General features: G+C 40.0%; 1 long non-coding RNA gene across 1 annotated transcript in view; it reads right to left on the bottom strand.

Moving 5' to 3' along the window:
• Positions 1-6,892: 6,892 nt before the first annotated feature.
• The window catches only part of LOC146545187 (uncharacterized), a 94,757-nt gene continuing 81,749 nt past the window's right edge, over positions 6,893-19,900 (bottom strand). The window contains exons 2-4 of the long non-coding RNA XR_014880862.1: positions 13,708-13,768; positions 9,366-9,423; positions 6,893-8,022 (exon numbers count right to left, since the gene is read on the bottom strand). This is a non-coding gene — a long non-coding RNA (uncharacterized LOC146545187). The remainder of the gene's footprint in view (positions 8,023-9,365; positions 9,424-13,707; positions 13,769-19,900) is intronic.

Here is a 19,900-nt window from a genome sequence, read left to right as displayed (position 1 = left end):
AGTCAAAACAACCTGAAACTTTCTGTGTCTTTTCCCTGTACAGTGCTGTCCCCTTATTTTAAAGGCACCTTACAACTTCCATTTCAGTGCTTACTTCCTCTTCTCCCTTCAACTTGTACCTGATTTTATCTTCTGAAAACAGTCAATCCCCTTTGTCTCTGTTTTTTTTGTGCCCCTATTTTTGTCATTGTTTTGGTACTTGCAAAGTATTTGGTACTTACAGTGATAAATATCATCCCTGTACCTCCATGTGGGCGCTAGTCTCTGTGGTGTCTTCCACCACCCACACAAGCCTTGTGACCTTTATGTGCTGTCTTTACGTGACAAAAGTCCCTTCCTACTACACATGTTTTCAACTAGATTTCCACTGCTGCTTTCTGTCTCCTTTTCTTGTTGTACCTGCTCAAGGAGAATTACCTATAACAAAACACACAGGGCCATTTCAACCATATCATCCTCATAGAGTTGCCTTAACCCTTTACATAACCTCTGTTCCCTAACCCAAACTTCACTGACACATATTGTTCGTGTGCATGCAATTCATTTAATTTGTGAAGAATTAAACCAGGTGCTGCAGATAACAGCTGCTCATTTCAGGTTTCCTTTCTGTGCCTGAATCACAAAGGAGTCACACCAGTTTCAAGAACAGCTTCCATAAATGACTCTTTAGCTCAGTAGTGACAATCTATGTGTCTGTATATGATTCACTACCAGCTCTAGGAGAGCATGTGTTGTACAGCAATATTGCCTGTTGTCTACACCATCTGTGTCTATGTCATAGTCTAATTCTCTGGCCCTGCAGGCAAATGCTTCTGGACAGGCCCATAAGACTGTATTTCCTTTTCTTCCCTTAAAAGAGAGAGAAGTCTCCTTTCATGCTAGATGCTAGGAATTATCCACAAAGCTGTGTCAGGCAGGGCATTATTGGGGAAAGTGCTAGCTAACATGTGCCAAAAACACCCTGGGAGCATGCTAGAAATTAAAGAAAAGGGACAGTGTTCAGGTCTGTGCCTTAATTAGTCTGTTTAGTGTACCTGTAGGAGTTCAGCCTGTTTAAAAATAAATAAATAAATCTAAAACATAGAGCCAGATTCTGCTTTTTTTTTCTACATTAATATACACAAATAATATAATATAAAGGCTGCATTTGGCCTTTTCTTCTGCAGACTTACCATCCAATTCTTATCTTTCTCAGGTTTAACATTGGTAACTCCTGATTTCACCTACAGTGAGGGTGGTGAGACATTGAACTGGGTCACCCAGAGATGCTGTGGATGCCTCCCTCTCTGGAAGCATTCAAGTCCAGGCTGGATGAGACTTTGAACAAACTGGTCTAGAGGGAGGTCTCCCTGCCTATAGCAGGGGGTTGGAATTAGATGATCTTAAAGCTACCTTCCAACCCAAATCATTCTATGATTCTATGGTTGTGGATGACTATAACAATCATCCATTAATGTTAGTTCATCAATCTATATTCAGCTGCTTCCAAGAGTAGTATCAGAGATGGCAGAGCAATTCATACCAATAAGAATAAAATTTTACAGCTCTTCATGATACCTGACATCATGAATTAACCATTGAGTGCAGTGAGAGCAAATTTAGAATAAAGTATTACTTTGGTATTAAGTAGTGGTAGGGAAATCTGAAGAAAGGTACATGAAAATAATGAAATCAAAAGCAGGGAGCCAGTGCGTGGTTGACCAGTTAAATAGAAAGTTAGGGGATTTTTCAGAGTACAAGAACTCTGCATTTAGAGTAAAGCAGACTTTGCAAGAGGCACATTGCTCCTGACTGCACGCAAGCAGAGAGGTTACTGATATGGAAAATTACTTGGCCATCGGCCAACATTTATTCAAGTTTGTGAAAAGGGAAAGAGAAAGTTTCAGAAGAAAAATCCCAAGGTAATACACTGACTAGTTAGTATCACACTGGATAAAAAGAGACAGTAAATCAAAAAGGTTTAGAAATAGGATATTTAATACACGTAGGATAATGATGCATTACGTGACAGGGTACCATCTGTGATATTTCTTTCCAAAACATATTAAAAAGAACTAGGTAAACAGTGAACTGAAATGAAGGTAAAAGGTACCCAGATATCAAGTTGCCCAGGTATAAAATAAATTACAAAAATATAGTAATTAAGTACTACATATATTTCATCAAGTATTTTATTAGATTACAAAAATATTATTGTATTCTGAAGGTATCAGCTCTGGCTCAAGTGCTCTCTTTCCAAAGTCATATTGCTTGCTTTCAAAGCAAGATGGACAGATGATGGGCACTTTCTCAAAAAGCTGTTCCATAGAAAAATCTGTGTAGTAGGACTGCATTACTGCATCCGTAGACAGAACTCATCTGAGACCAGAATGATGATCTAAGTGTTTGCTACTGTGCAGTTTCCTTCTGACAGTACTGTGTTCTTAGCTCATAGTGTTTAAAAGACTTTTCAGTCATTAGCTAGAGGGCAGTTTCAACACAGCTATGGGATTGGCTCATCCGGTTTCCCCACAGTCTGAATGCCGTGCTTCTCCAAGTGCAGTGTGATTGTGGTGGGAAACATCCAGAAGCCACACTGCTCCCAAATTGCTCAACATCTGACTGACAGAGATGTAACTTCATTTAGCTCCCTTTTCTGCTGCTATAATTACCTGCACCTGGGAAAAGAGTCCACCAGTCCACAGTGGACAAAGGAATGAACTGAAGTGCTTAAGAGGAAGGTGGTCCTGGTTAATGACGTTGAAAGTTGCTTTAGGCCTCTCCACTGCTTAGCCCAACCCTTTTGTCAAATGGGCAATCTTGTTCGGATGCAGATTAAACTGAGCCAGCAAGATTTACAAAACGTGATATGGCTGTGTCAGGGTTTTGCCTGCCAAATTCAGCATCCTCTCATGAGTATGCAGAAGTGAGTCATACTGGAGAAGGAATCAGACTGGACTGAGTAAGCATGATGTGACCTATCTGTTATAGCAGAACTGTAACATAGCCCTCATTTCCTTTCCATCATATAGTTTTAACTGATTTTAATGTGGGAAGAAACAAAAAGACAGTGGGTTTTGCTTTTGCTTGCATATTGCTGAGCTCCACATTATCTCTTATTTTATGTTATAGGATGAATGTATCTAATGTATGAGTGTGTCTTGCCCCTGATCACTTCTGTTTACCTTGAAGTTCAAATGCAATGCTACTGTCAATGCAATTCTTATTTTTCAATGTGCAATTTTTTCTTCCTAGAATTTAAAAACTTCTGTGCAAACAGCAAGCCTAGTTCTGTACTGAGTGTTTGACCTGGCACAACTTCGCACAATCATAATACTGAACAACATGACAGTCTGTAAAAAGTTCTTGTCATATCACTGATACAGGAAATCACACTGAGGGACAAAAGCCCACCTGCTGTATATCAGAACTTTTCTATTACTTTTGTAGAGCTATGTCAATTAATATGTGCTGAGAACTGTTCTTACTGTTATTTATATATCCTTACTCTTTTGCCCACATATGTTTTGATACAAAAAGAAGAAACCATGGGAAAGAAACCACCTTTTCAGAAATTTCTCATTGATCTCAATTAAAAAAGTCACAGTATCAGAAGGATAAGTAGGGGTAGATAAGACTGCATGTTTGAAAAATGTCAAGAAACATCTGGTTCCCATTTGTGAGAATTACTGAGTCTTCTTCAGTTCCTTAACTCTTTCATCCACATTGTGTCTGCTTGCATATTTTATGAGTTTTATTTTTGGAATTCTTTCTGTGAGAGAAACTCGATATAGAAAACAAATCTTTTCTGCAAGTCCCTTCTAAGGATTAAAAGAAGAACGGATTTGAAGAGCCTTCACTCCCCAATAGTCCATGATACCCAAATCACTTCAGTGTAGGGCTGTCTCAACATTTCTGACATAAATCTTTCAATTTCATATGCAGTGTTCCTACTAGGCTGGGAACGTAGTTGGTAAGGTGTCAGCTTGGGAGTAATTTTGGCTCTGACCCCAAATGGAAAGGATTTAAGGTTTTCCCTTAAAAACATTTAGGGGTGGGGGTATGTAAGTTGTTCCAAAATTACCCAGTGATCACTCATTTTTGACAGAAGGGTCCTTAAATTTGGTAGATATTCTCTGGTACTTCCAAATGTTGATTTTCCAAAACTTCTGAGTGTCAACTGACTGAATGTAAGATTTTTCAGGTGCCTCAGTTCTGGTGTCCAATGGCAGAAATGTCTGTACTTCACTCTAGACTGTTGCTACAGTTATGCCTCTAGCATACATAGCTTTTCTTTCTTTCTTTCTTTCTTTCTTTTTTTTCATTTATTGCTAAGGTGGGATAGGATGTTAGTCTAAATGTGAAGTCTGACTACATTAATGATTTCTGAGTGAGAAGATTCTAAAACCCTCTCTTCTAGCTTCATAGATCAGCTGCTATCTCTACAGAAGGACAGCATGTACTAAAGTTCTGCTCCCATTGAAAAATCTTGTTACTTGAAGTTGTAAAACTGAGAAGGGCTTGGAAAAACCCATGATGCCATAATATCTCATCCAGCCATGCACTTGGCCATGAATATACAACCCAAGGAGGGCCAGACTACTGTGAAGCCATTTTCTGTAGAGACCTCCTTATGTGCATTACTGCCTAATTCACTGCTCCCATCAGGCAGCGAGGAGCAGAGATACTGTAGTTTCTGATACAATGCCAGCAGCTCCTATTTTATCCCTTCAGATCCACTGAGCACTGGTAGATCTAAATGTCCTTGAAATATTGATGGAAAATCAGTTCTTAAACAGGAAAGAAGAAAACAGAGAACCTGGGAAAACTAAAGAGAAACATAGGTTAAACACAAAAGTACAAACCTTCAGAAATATATTTTCAGGTGCCTTAGGTTGAATCCTAATTTAAATCAAGTGTTTGGAGCACTGGTTTCCTTATGGCTTCCCTCAAAGGAAAAGAAAAGTAGTCAGTGTTTGTGTCATCATGGTACGGAGCAACTGTGAAAGCTTCAAGGGTAGATATAATTCGTGTCTCCATCTTCAAGCTGGGGAAAACACTGAGGACTCTTCAACATCTTCATCAGTGACATAGACAATGGCATCGAGTGCACCCTCAGCAAGTTTGTGGATGACAACAAGCTGTCAATACATTGGAAGGAAGGGAAGCCATCCAGAGGGACCTGGACAAGCTGAGAAGTGGGCCCATGTGAACCTAATGAGGTTCAACAAGACTAAGTGCAGGGTGCTGCACTTGGGTCAGGGCAATCCCAGGTATTTATACAAACTGGGGGAAGATATCCTTGAGAGCAGCCCTCGGAGAAGGACTTGAGGGTCTTGGTGGACAAGAAGCTGGACGAGATGCAGTGTGCACTTGCAGCCCGGAAGACCAACTGTGTTCTGGGCTGCATTAGAAAAGAAGTGGCCAGCAGGAAGAGGGAGGTGATTGTCCCCCTCTGCTCAGCTCTTGTGAGGCCCAATCTGCAGTACTACATCCAGGCTGGGGCCCCCAGCACAGGAAAGACGTGGAGCTCTTGGAGAAGGTCCAGAGGAGGGCCACTAAGATGACCAGAGCACCTCTCCTATGAGGAAAGGTTGAGGGAATTGGGCTTGTTTAGCTTGGAGAAGAAAAGGCTCTGGGGAGACCTCATTGTGGCCTTCCGGTAGTTGAAGGGAGCGTATAAACAGGAGGGGAAACAGCTCTTTACAAGGATGGATAGTGAAAGGACAAGGGGGAATGGTTTTAAACTGAGACGGGGGAGGTTTAGGTTAGATATTAGGAGGAAGTTCTTCACACAGAGGGTGGTGATGCACTGGAACAGGTTGCCAAGGAGGTTGTGAATGCCCATCCATGGACGCATTCAAGGCCAGGCTGGATGTGGCTCTGGGCAGCCTGGTCTGCTGGTTGGTGACCCTGCCCATGACAGGGGGGTTGAAATCCAGTGATCATTGTGGACCTTTTCAACCATTCCGTTCTATGATTCTATGACTTTTCTGCTATTTTTGGCTAACTTTTGAATCAGGCCTTCAAATGCCACAATCTCAGTGGCAGAGCTTCAGTGGATCAAGAGGTGCTCTTTTTCACGGTGGTCAAAATGTCTTGACTTCAGCCTTCGAAACTGAGACTCAATATAAGAAAAAAGTTTTTTGTGATAACGATAGGAAAGCACAGTAACAGATTCGCAGAGAGGTGGTGGATGCCCCACTCCTGGAGACACTCAAGGTCAAGCTGGAGCAGGCTCTAAGCATACTGATCTAGCTGGAGGTGTTCCTGTTCACTGGATGAGAGTTGGAATAGATGATCTTTAAAGGTCCCTTCCAACTCAAATGATTCTATGATTCTCCTGATACTCCTTATGATAGATGGTTGGAACTGAAAGCCTAATTTTTCCTGTAGAAAATACTGATTCTACAAATCATGGTATTGCGGAGGGATACATTGGCTACACCAGAGAGTTCAATGTGCAGCTATTAAATGTCTCATTCCTCTAAAGTCAAAATATTCATTGTGTTTTTATTCTTGTGATGAGATCAGGAAATATAATGCAGGGTAGTCGTTGCCTCATATTGGCTGGAATAATGCAGACAAAAGAGAATGTTTCAATGAGGATTAAACAAAGCCTATCCAAATACTTAGCTTTATGAACAATTCTGTGATTTTATTATTTTTTTCTAAATTTGAGATTAACCTCCCTCTCCCCCCCATTCCCCAGAAAAGGAGAAATCTTGAATTCCTCAAAAAAGAAGATAATTCTGTCTGTTTTTAACAAGCTCTACCTAATTTTTTAGCTGAACATTTAGCCCTGCATGTACGGACATGCATCCATTAGAGACAATGGGATCAGGAATACCCTTTTAAGGACTCTTTTAAAGATGGACAAAGTATCCAAATTACCATTGATTAGAACTGGAACAAGAAGAGTTCCACATCTTTGAAATTCAGGCCTCAGATGACTATCAAATAATTAGGAACAGTTAGCAGCAGCCGCTAACATAAAACTTCATCAGAATTTCACATGCTGGCACAGACTGGGGAGTCTTAAAGAATAACAGAAACTAAGTTATACAATCAAAGCATATAAGGATAAATTCTCTTCTTGATAACATCTGTGGGAAAATTGCCATTGAATTCAATATGACCACCAAGATGTGCCCATAATTATTAGCAATGCATTAAACAGCTTGGACACGTGGTAAGGCTGCGTACATGAATTGTTGAGCTTTAACAGGGAGGATCCAAACTCAGCATAACAAGTTTGTTGGCCTTATTACAGGAATTGTCCACAGGACAGCAATTCCATTTTACCACATTTTTTGAGGTTGTGAAATTTGATTTCCTCTGCAATGAAGAGGGGAAGGAAAAAAAAAAAAAAAAAAAAGGAAAATAAAAGCTTTTCAAATATTTTGGCAAATTTTAATGAGACTGGAATTTTAATAACACTTTCATGTTATCCATTATCTCATGTAACAGAGATCCAGGCTTTGCTTCCCTTTGAATTTCCTCCTTGACCAGAGCCTTGAACCTCAAAAGTTCTGTCCAAGAAAAATGTCAACAAAATAGACAGTTTTTACAAAATGCTTCAGCTTTGATGAAACATGTTTTAACAAAATGTATCTAATTAACAGCTCTAATTAGAATTCAGTGTGCAGCTCCAGAGGTGAAAAGAAACTCTGCAACATACCAAGAATGTTCCATTACAAGCTAAAGTCTCCTGTTTTTTGGAGGGTCCCTTGTTTTTCTCAGTTATGGTTGTCAGTAGGCATGGATACTGTCAAAGTCCTTGTATTCCATGGTAGTTAAATAAATCTAAAAATTAAAAGTAAAAATCCTACAAGGCATTCTTTTTTTTTTTTTTCAGAATTTTCCAAATAAACATTTTAGAGAGGTTTCTTCAGCTTTTAATATTTATTCCACTTGGTACATCCGAAGAGAAAATGGGAAATCTACACTGTGATGATGATTTCAGACTTCAGTCTTGTTGGGTCAGTTGGCTGCTCAGTCAGAAGTTTACACCATTACCTCTTTCTATGCTTACTTCATCTCCTGTAAATGGAAGACAACTTGAAAATTGGGATTAGAGGATGAATGCATTCAATTAGAAGGTATTAAAATCTTGGGGTAATAGAGACAAGGTACTAAACACAGACATTTAGATAATTACAGAATCAAAGAATAGATCAAATTAGAAGAAATCAGTGGAAAATATCAGGTGTGTCTCCCACTGTGCTGTCAATGCTGGAAACTAGCTTTTATTAACATTATAGTAATGTTTGCTGTTTTCTCTTAAGGATCCATTTTCCAAATTCAGGACAGCTTTTTCTTTTTTTTTTTTTAGAAAGCCTTATTTTAGGTAAAAAGTAGTTGTAAGCGAAATGATCATAATCATTAACAAATTTGCATGAAATACAGCAAACAGGTTTAGATAGAAAATATCTTTTAAATCAATGTCTCAAAGCTTTGTAAATGAAACCTTCCATGTTTCTTCTTTCAACTCATGCTTCATTCTCAAATTCAGCTGCACCAAGTATATCAATAGATACAATGAAAATCAAAGTAAAATACTGAATTTATGGCCAATGAATATGTTTTTTTTTATACTAGTTTACTTTCATTTTTATAAGGAAAGCAACATTATTTCCAGTTTATGTCAGGACAGTGGTTTAGCCACTGAAGCTGAACAGACCAAAGCCACTAACCAGATGCTACCTGTAGCACTTTTGGGGGTAATTGTTTTTTTTTTTCCAGTTGTACAGTTTTTGAAAAAGGCTATAAATTGAGAATCAAAGTAGCAATCTCAAAATAAAAGAAAATAAAACAAAAAAGAAAGACAAAAAGGCAAATATTTGGAATTGATTCAGAGTGTATCTCTAGCAATTTTCATCTTTAACTTTCCTTGATTCTGCCATTCTCTTAGCAAAAAAAAAAAAAAAAAAAAAAACCTTGGACCTCCATTGAATAGAAAAAAATGGTTGATAAGATTATTCTCTTGTGGTTAAAGAAACCTCATTACTCTTCTTGAATCAACAAGCATATCCCAAGGTGAACCAGACATATTCGCAGGCCCTCTCCATCCAGCTGCACTTCAAGAGAACACAGTGTTAAGCTCTTCTCCAGAACTAGTACTAAGTGAAGAGGTGACCGCCTGTGCGCCATCCAGATGAGATCACTGCCTCCCAGCTGAAAGCTACTATCTCAAATCCAGCAGTAAAGCTGTTGATATGGCCTTGCCCTCCCTTTTTCAGTCAAAATAAACCAAGTAGATCTACTGATATAAATACCAACTGTCTGAGAGGTACCACTTTGCCTGAAGTAGTTGGAGCATGCATTCGAGATTTCATATCTTATACACAGAAAGGGAGAAGAATGAGGGAAGCCCCAAGTCTCACCTTGCTTCTTTTGAGGAACAAATTCTTCCACCAAAACTAGCCTGGAGCAATCTCTTTCCTTGAGGAGAACAAGGAATAAGACTGTGATTAGTAAGTCTTGCAGTTCTGTGGACTTTCAAAAGGCTCTCGGAGATATAAGAGTACAAATCTGATGGAAAGTTAATGAAACTTTCACTCCTAAATCTCTTAGGGTCTTTTGAAACTTTCCTCACTTATCTTCAAAGCTCTGTTCAGGCATAAGCCTTGGCAATTTGTGTGGGTGATACTACACAGGAATTAATAGCCATTTTATGGATGAGGAAACTGAGGTGAAGTGACGTGCCAAAGGCCACACAAGAAGTCGTGTCAAAGGATTCAGATGGAGAAGGATTAGCAAGGGGAGAGAAGGGTTTTTCATCACTTAGATAGAAAATTATGGAGAGAAGAAAGACAGTTCATCAGATTTATAATTAAAATTCCAGGCTGTTCAGAAGAAAAACACAACCTTTCTCCTAAAACTCATAATTTCTAAAATTTTGTGTTCTTGGCCATTTTGAGGGGATCTTTTTCTCATTCACTTTCTATTTTGTCTTTCCTTTTTCTAATATGTTGTATCTCTATCTTTGGGGCAGGGGGAAGGATCGGAGAAAGAGATACAGGATAAAAAATCTAGACAAATATCCAAAAGCTGAAAAGATGAAAAAATATTCTGTATCAGAGAAAACTTTGCTGTGACTTCATAAATGGAAAGTGTAGCATACAACTGTGATAAAGCTACTAATAATAATGTGAATATTGTTGTGGCCTGAAGATGCAAAAGATGTAAAGTTTACAGAAAGAGAAAATATCAGCTGATAGGGCTGTGAAAAGCACATGAGTTCTGATTTGCTTATATCTTTCAGACCTGAGACTGGCAGTGAACTTCAGTCTAACTAAAATTCTTAAGCATTTGTTGTGTTATGTTAATCATCTAAACAATTGGAAACAATAAGGTAGCTTACAAGCGTCATGGCAGAAGTGATAGATAAGGTTTTACTCCCTCTTGGACACCAAGAAGAATGAGTAATTGCCTATGGAACTAAATGGGATTATCTAGTGGTGTGGGAGAAATTCTAATATGCAAAAAAAAACCAGTTAGGTCTTTAAAAGATTTAGCTGAGGATCCATTGGACAGTTCAGGGCAGCGTGGCTCGGCCTAATTATTAGTATTCACTTCATACCCTGGTTTTTCAGCCTACACATCATTCCCTGAAACTACGGCTGTCCTACCCATGGTAGTCCAGCAAATTAATTTAAAGGCAGCTCGGGATACCTGCATGAGCTTCAGTGACTGAAATATAAACATCCCCAAGTGTGGGTCAAAGAATGGGAGCAAAGAATGGGTGAGTCACCTGCTGAGACAGGAATGTGCCAGGCAAAATCTTTCCAGGAAAGCATGGAAGGAAGTAACCTGTCTATCAGTCACAGGCACTGGTTGGGCTGAGGGTGGCTGGTAAAATGCTATGGGGGAAGTAGCTGTTCAAAAGCTGTCCCTTCCATGGTAGGAAAAAAATTGTCTTTGCTAAAAGGCAAATGTACATCTGCGCTTGCCTGGTGAAAAGGGCATAAGAGGTAAAGGATCTGTCTGGGTTTATTTTCCAGGTTGTCATGAATTCTTCCAACTCTTTTCCAGTTATGAAGCAATTGAATGCACTATTCACTGCTTAGTGGATGAGAGCTGCTAAAGACTGGCTAAGTAATTTGCCAGAGGTTTCAGGAGAGGTGAATTCATGACTATGAAACTGGGACCCCTGTCACTGTGCACATTAAGTCATTGGGAGCTCAGGATGAGATACATTTGGCCATGTTCTAAAAGTCCTTTGACACTTTAAAGACCTGTTAATTTCTTAGAATACCTCCCTAGCTCAGGTTCTTGGAAGTACTGACACACCCAACTTCCACAAACATCATTCTCATCTTGAACTGGTGGCCTTCCAAAATCTGACCCTGAGCTAGTACCTCAAGGCCTTGGCCTTGTTTCTCAAAGGTGTTGATGGATTTCTGCTCAGCATCAGGTCTTTCATCACCTGCCCCTTAACTGCCTCTATCCTCAGCACTTGGGGCTAGTGGCTTGGTCCCAAGCCTATCAGTGACAATCGAACGGCTTCCATTGGTTTCAATGGGCCTTGGAACAGCTTCTAAATCCTTAAATAACCTGCTCTGAAAGAGTCTATCCCCTAAATTAATCTACGGAAGGAAGGTCTGTGAAAACACAGCCATCTACGTTCCCAGATCCCTCCCAACCCCTCCCTTCCCCTCCCCCATGTTTCAAGCACTTCTGCAGGTGATTTCTGTAATTTTAATTAATTTAATTGCCTGATTAATTTAATTGAAACACCACGGAAATTAAATGCTCACATTATGATGTGTAATTAACATTAAGGCAATGACACAAACTGGACGGAGTGGAGCGAAGGTCTGTGTGCTCTGTTAGTGAATCATGCATTTCTATTGCTGGTGCTCAGGAACACAAGTTTGGAAGGAGTGTGAGACACTGGTGAGGGTTTTGCAAGAGGTGCTGCTTGCTGAGAGAAAGCCACAGAAGGCTGGGAAGAATTATGGGTGGCATGGCATGAAGCCTTGTTGATGAAACCTGCCTTGATCTGGAGAGTTTCGTCATGCCACCTGGTGAAATGAATGTGGGGTATGGGGTGGGGTGAGGGAGAAAGAGTATCCAGAGCTTTCCTCAACAGTGAAGAAAAACTTCTCAGGATGATGCAGAGCAGTAGTAATAGGGATAATTTTTTCTTTTTACAAGAAGTGTAAATATTGCCTTTAGAAGACAGCTACGTTCAGTCTTTCCATCTGTGCCAGGAACCATGAATGTATTTGCATGTTAATTTTGAGTGTTCATTAGAGTCATTTTTTTGTTTTCCTAACCTGAGGCCTTTTTTATTATCAGGAGGGTGGATGGATATTTTCCATGATAAGATCTTGTTTGCTGGGTTTTTTCTTGTGTTGTGCTTTTTTTTTTTTTTTCGCTTTCTTTCTCTAACCTGGTGTGTCAAATTCCAGTCTGTGTGAAAGGTGAGGGCGTGTTAGAGAAGACAATGAAATGTTCTGCATATGCAGGGAACTCTGGAAAAAGCTTAGGGCTTTGCTCATCCCACCCCACTCCACCCCTGCCACTCCCGAAGAGCAACACAACACTGACGGGTGAGATCATTGCTCTGAGGGGGTAATAAAACAAAACCAGAAAGGTTAATTTAGCAACACTATATATGGAAAAATTGGCCAGTTTTGTGCAACCACTGACTACTGCAAAGATGCCAAGCTGACAGAGGTGGATCAGATAGGATCTTTCAGATCACGACTGTTAAAGGCAGAAAGACTCTTCTTTACAGGTTTTATAGGATTGACACAAAGTTTGGCCGTTTTCTCTTAGCAACTCAAAGTAACTCTTTGGTTTTGAACTGATTTGTCCTCAGTTTCAGGCTAGTTCAAATGGAGAATTCTAAAACTCTACACGTCTACTACTTACTATTAGCATATCCATTCAAAAGGAAAACATGGAGGCTTTGCCAAGACAATAAAATTCCCCATTCTCTTTTCATAGACACAAATTCTTCCAGGCCCATCAGACTTATCTGTGGCTATCACTGGCTCCTGGTCCACCAAACCATTCTCAGAGATAATCTACCCAGCTGCACACACAAGTATGCTCTCAGCACTTTCCAGGGTATGGGATGGCATTGACAGTCAGGGGAGTGTGAATAATTGTTTATTTTGCGTAAAGGAAGACTAAAATTGTTGGGTTGTTGGTTTATTCTTTTCCCAGAATGTCCAAGTGGATTAAAAAACAAATGTTGAATTTCCAGCACTTATAAGAAACTTATGTCAAATATCCACATTGGTACTCAATGTCTGAAGAGCCATCCTATTCCCATAATTACAAGGTAGTGATAAGAGCTTTCCTTAAGTTTTAGGAGACCTGAATTAAACTCTCTCCCCTCTCCAAGTGGATTCAAATTCATGCCTCCTACGCAAGAAGAGCCTCCTAACCAGGCAGCATTAAGTTTTGCCAATCCCTCTCAGTTGATGCTGTTCCACTTCACAGCCCTAACCTGGATCTGAGATCCAGGTGCCTCCCTCCCAGGAGAGCAGTCTAATCAGCAGACTGGTGACTCACCTTGGCCTTTTTTTCTGTGTGAACTCTGAATTATTTCCTGCCAAGTGGAACAGCTCCAGAGCCATCCCGGATCACGCTGCCCTTGGATACCCTACAGCTCAGAAGCTGGGACACTCACCAGCTGGGTGGGAAATGCATGCTCAAATCCAACTTTCTTCCTGATTTAGCTACCTTCTTGGTGAATATCCTACTTACCTCCCTGAGCACCCTATGGGAGCCTGGTGCTCTTTCTTCATCCCATTGGATTTAGTTCAGCCTTGAAAAAATATTAAAGTATTAGTTGATGTAGAAAGTAAATAGACTAATTCCTGAGGGTGATGCTTAGCACATTCTCTGTGGTTCTCATGACATGATCACATGAAATAAGACATTTTGGACTGGAAGGGTTGAGTACATTCACTCTTCTTCATACATTAGCAGCACAGGCATTCTCTAGGAAAGAGGAAAAATTGAAGCTGAGTTTGCCATTTCTGAAGGAAGAATGCCAGCAATTGAGAAATCTCTGATGAAATATTTGTGTTGTATTGTTATTTCTCCTTCAGCATTTGGTGAAGTTACTCTACAAATGTCTCTCCCAGGGGAAGTTACCAGTAGATTTAACCTGAAATGTGCATGATAGCTGAAACAGTGCTTCCCAGCAAACTTAGCCTATGACCAAAAGTAATCATTAAAAATACTTCAGTATTTCCGTGTTCATCTTGTCCAGTTTCATTGAGGATGCTGAGGAAGCTGTGGGTGTCACCGTTAGGTCCCTCCTCTGACTGCAGGCATAGCTCAGCGGATGCCCTGCTCAGTGTCACAGCTACTCCAAAGTCACATGTGCACATGAAATGGCCTAACCTGACCTCAATTCCTTCTGGAGCCCCAACAAAACAATACAGTGGTCCTTGGTATGTGGAGCAGGGCTCTACTCCTCTCTGTGAATATTTGGAGTTCCCTCCTTTAGATCTTTTTGTTTCTTTATTTGGATATAACAGAAACAGAGGAGAAGAAAAGAAGGGATAAAGAAAGAAAACAGTAGACATTACTCACAGTGCTCTACCAGTTGGTCTTGATTGTGACTAAGAGATTATTCATCCCATCTTTAAGGAAAGAAGGTCATTTGTGCCTGTCCCTTACTGAGATCATTACCAATGACTGTGCATAGAATAACCTACCCAAGTTGGACAGCAAAACCACAAACACTGTTATTCATAGCATTAGTGTCAGTAATCAATAATGATCATCTTAATATTATAAATAATATTAGCAATAATAATGTTTTTTAATATAAACAGTGATGATAATAGTAGTAGTAATAGTAACAATACCTGAATCTGTATTCCAGTACCCTCTAAAGGTGGTAGAAAATGTATGCTTGAGAATGACAGATTGAAGTCAAAGTAGATGAGTAAGAAGAATGTCCATTTATTTTAGGTGCCTCATTTGAGATATCCAGGGCATGAGTTTTTCAAAGCCTTAGCACTGCAGAAAGTTTTCTGCATTCCAGATGTACAGATGCCATTAAATTTGATTGTCCCAATGAGGCCTAGGCATATTTGCAAATCAAGCCAGGGAGTCCTGCATTGGACTCTAAAGAATTAAATAAAATGAAGTGACATAAGGGAAAGAATCTCTCTCCAGATGAGCGTTCAATTTCCTTAACATTAAGAGTCTTCTTTTCCTGAAAATCTCCTTCTTGTTCTGTATATACCTTCAAATTTCTATAGTAAATATGTTATTATGGGAGATATGGTCACTAATCTGGAACCACCTCTAAAGAAGAGGATTTAAAGACCTCCTCTTTGAGCTAAAGATCCTGGCAATGAAATATATTGGGTAATTGCTACTAATTCTATAGATGATTTTCAATCATATGCAGGTTTTTTACAAAGTTGAGGTTACACATTTTAACTAGCCAATCATTTTGACTACAATCAACTATATCCGCTACAGTGACTGATGTATATTTTCACAAAGGTATTAGATAAGACAAAGATCTGTACTCCACTGTAGACACTGACAATTATTCAATATACTCCACTAAGCATGCAGCTGAGCATCCTTTGTACATACACATCAAGTGGGTTTTACTATTGTAAAATTAAGTTCAGCTCTTAAGGCAATTTTCAGTTCATATCTCTCTGAAATATACTACCCTCTCCCTCACAGAAATTGTTTTAATTCAGAAGAAAGTAGAAGAAAGTTTATCTAATTTCACTGAATAAATACAAAAGAAATAGGAAACAATCATTTCTCCAAACTTAGTTTGATACATAAATCTGATTAAGACTCAGGAACCCTATCAAGCTTGAAAAAATATTTGTATCTAATAATATACTTAAACTAATGCTCACACTATAGTCAGTGTTGTACTCTGGGGCAAAGAATCTTCAGTCATATAGTAAGAAACTTTCCAGCAGATATACAGGAGGACAAAGATCCATCTGGATTTTCAAGCATATGACTTCCCAACCTTAATATTGCATTTCTTGCTTGACCACCCAGCCTGAAACATGTTGAAGCTGGTTACTTGCTTGGAGTAAATATTATCTGCTGTGTGGAAGTACAACTGAGTATATTGATTTAATTAGACACTCTTTCCTGAATAATGTTTGGCATCTTCCAGACATACCTTGAAAGGTGATTATATAAGCAAGCTAACAGGGGAGCAAGGAATGGCATAAGCTAAGCAGAAGTCGTTAATTCTTACACTGATTTTATGACTTGAGTGGAGAATATTTGTAGAAGAGCAGTGATTTATGTTGATTTGCCTCAAGGTGAATGACACTGACATCCAAAACTATAGAGCATTAGATCCATAGTCATGCCCAGCAGACTGCTCTGGAAAGATATGAGAGGTTTCACATAGATTCCCAACCCCAAGGCAGAATCACTGCTATTCCTGAACACTCTTTACAACTGCAAGTTGAATTAGTAGTATAAACTACTAATGACAGGAGCAGAATTAATAATTGAATCAGAGAACAGAAGCCAGAATATTAGCCTGAAATCATAGAATCAGAATGATCTGATAAGGAAGTGACTTTAAAGATCATCTAGCTCCAACCCTCTGTAAGAAACAGGAACAGCTCCCACTAGGCCAAGTTGCCCAAAGTCCCATCCAACCTGACCTTGAACACGTCCAAGGATGGGGCATCCATAATTTCTCTGAGCAATTTGTATACTTAATAGGCATCCCAAACACCAATGAGTGAAATGTGAATGGGGAGTAAACACGAGGCTGGGTCAAGAAGGATTGTATTAAAGCTGACAGGGGGCTATCAATTTGATATCTTCTGCCTCCCATTCCTACACACCTGCCTTCCTGAAGCAACAGAGATAACTAGCCAAATGTTCTTGTATCAGAAGCTAAATAGGATCTAAGAAATCTAATAGTAAGCTACAAATCCAATTCACCATTTGACTTGGCAATACAAGTGATGAGAGGCAAGGACACCAATCCCAACCTGCCAACTGCTGATGGGAGCCTGGTTGTTTCCTCCTGCACTATACCCCTGGCTGAGTCTTGACAGATCAAGTCATGTTCGACCTATATTATTGCCCAAAGGTATTGCTTGAACACTAGAAAGCCCTGTTCAGGTTTCTAGGTTGATGCAAGAGGCAGAAATGCCCTCTAACTCCACCAGACAACTCCCTTGCTTCTCAGGGATCACAAACAGGATGCTGCAGGGCAATTGAAAGGCTTGCCCTGCTGAATAAACAGTGACAAATTGTAGATTAAGAAAAAGCCTGTTATTTCTGTCAAAGAGGCACCTTCACCGCCAAATGGATTCAGCTGTCATTGCTACTGATTGCTCCCTTTCCACTAAACGTCCCCTAAGAAAAATGTAAATCTTATGTAAATCCTTTGTTATCATCCGACAATGTGCGTATCACAAGCCGCATGGGTTAGAACACAGGACCATTTTTCTCCATACTCCACCATTCCTCTTTCAAATTTCAAGGTCTTAATGTCTCAAGAGTGAGGTGGCAGAAGGCATTCAATGCCCCTGGGATAGACTGAGCAAGGAAAGCCCTCACAAGAGGAGGAGAAGGAGAATCTCTTTACAGGTTTTGCTGTTGCAGTCAGCCCCATTGTACTTTAGAGTCAGTTTACTCTCTTCAGAGAGATGCAGAGAAATGGAGGCTGAGACGTGGACCCAGAGCTCAGAAAGAGTGGATCCATGCAAAGCCTAAAGAAAGAGGGGGGAGAGTGAAAGGTACAAAGCTGAAACACAAAGGTGTAGGATTTACCTGCTATACTGTAAACATCACAGCAATATTCATTCCCACGTTTATGCCAGAATGCCATTTTCACGCCACAATGCAGGGAGCTTATGAGCAGGTAAAAATATAAAATATAAATTTATTAGCATTTTAGATATACAGAGAAGCCAGATAGCTAATCAAATGAAGTTGAAGGCTGTGGCACTGAGCTTTTTCTGAAGAAATATTTAGCAAGCATGTTTACTACGCAACACCAGGAACACCAATCATCCTACCAAAACCTGCAAAGCTCATATCCATGTACAAGTCATCCACCTGAAAGCTGCATCATCTTCTCAAAGAGAAGGTCAGAAACCATAAACTATTGTCTAAAATGTCCTTAGTACACTTTCATGGCACTCACAGGTGGATTTCAGCCATGAGAAAGTAATGTGGTTGAGATAACATCAGTCCATCGATCCCACGGAAGTCTTCTCAGTCTTCCGTAGGATGGTAACTCCAAAAAGCTGCAATTACAAAGATAGAGAGTGAGGTATCCATTTTTGACAGGCGGGCTTGAAAATCTCAGCCTTCTGGTTTTTGTGACTATCAATTATAGAAAGTGCATGGAGAACCACTGCTATCAGATATTTTGTTAATGTATACCATTATTAAGGATGATTTCTACCACATAAGTCCAGCTATATTCAGGGAGTTGCAATTACTATTATTATTACTACTATTATTGTTTCTATAATTATTTATATGTCTTGGAGTTCACTGTGTTCTAAGGTCACAGGTACCCTGAGGTTAGCTAGAGGTTCCTTGAGGTTCTGAATCGAGTTACATCTACCTAAAGCTATAGACATTTATATGGTAGATGTTTGTGTGCACTTGAGTCAGTGCTCAGCAAAGGTAATTTGATTTAACATCATCAATAATTGAAGAGTTTCAGTTTCACAATCTCTAAAGGGGAAAAAATCATACTTTATGCTTCTGGACCACATTTGTGCAGTGAAGTAGGCTCAGCTTAAATCCCATCTGTCCTTACGGATGGTAACTGCAAGATTGTTCAAAGCACAAGTCCAACATAACAGATTTTGCCACAAGGCTGTACAAGATCCCCAGATGGTAGTGTCAAACGTTGTGCAGAATCAGGTTCAGGCTTGAAAGTTAGCAAAATCCTGTACACAAGGAACATTTTGGGTAAGGCACCTGTAAACCTGAGAGACTCCGCCAAATGCACCCAACAGGTACCCAGGATAGCTGAGGGCCATATTTATACTTTTTTGCCTTCAACTGTACACAGGCATCCAGTGGAGTTTGCAAACATGGCTGGATATAAGGGAAAAGTCTTTTACAATAAGAGTAGTGAAGCACAGAAACAGATTGCCCAGAGAGATCATGAATTTCCTTCTCCTGGAGACTTTCAAGGTCAGGTTGGATGGGGCGCTGAGCTCATGACTGAGCTGTGGGTGTCCCAATTCACTGCAGAGGAGTTGGACTAGATGACCTTTAAGGTCCCTTCCAACTCAAACTGTACTATGATTCTATGACTTCAGACAGTTAATTAGGTAACAAAAGTCCTGCTGATTTCAAAACCATTGAAGATTGGGGAATTATTGCCTATATCCACTAGAGTTTGAAAAGCCTTCTAAGCTCTCCTCTTCATTTTAAGAAGGCTAACTATTTCCAGTTTTGGCACCTCAGAAATGAGATAAAATACATGGTGTAGTAAGGTTCTGAGCAGGGTTTTCCCAGACTGAAAACTAAACAGTAGATCCAAGGAAAGGAGTTACATGATAATTTTTTTCTTGTTGCCTGGCCCCAAAACAGAAACCCAAATTGCAGCGTTAGGCCCCTAGGCTCTCCCTATCTAATGCATAAGGAAAGGTTGTTATCTAAGAGAATGGAGCACTTCCACACACCTCCTCTCTGGTCCTGCTACAGCCTCAAGCCCAGAGGCATAAAACCAGGAAGTCTGCCACAACACGGAGCAGCCCTGGGGCGAGACTCCATACTGTGCATTGGAAGCCATTGAAAGCAAACCAGTTTGGAAATGCTGAGCACACAGGGTGTGTCCAAGCTCCAACTCATCCTAAGGTACATGCATTAGGTCTGCAAAGCAAAATATCTCCCTCCACTTAGGTTCCAAAGGGCCGAGCCCACTCCTGAGGGGTGACATCTGCAAGCATTCGGA

The sequence above is a fragment of the Meleagris gallopavo genome, chromosome 1, assembly GCF_905368555.1.
Source record: "Meleagris gallopavo chromosome 1, MGAL_WU_HG_1.1, whole genome shotgun sequence".
Lineage (NCBI taxonomy): Eukaryota > Metazoa > Chordata > Aves > Galliformes > Phasianidae > Meleagris > Meleagris gallopavo.
Note: the sequence above shows the minus strand (reverse complement) of the source record. Positions and strands in the feature narration are given on the sequence as shown.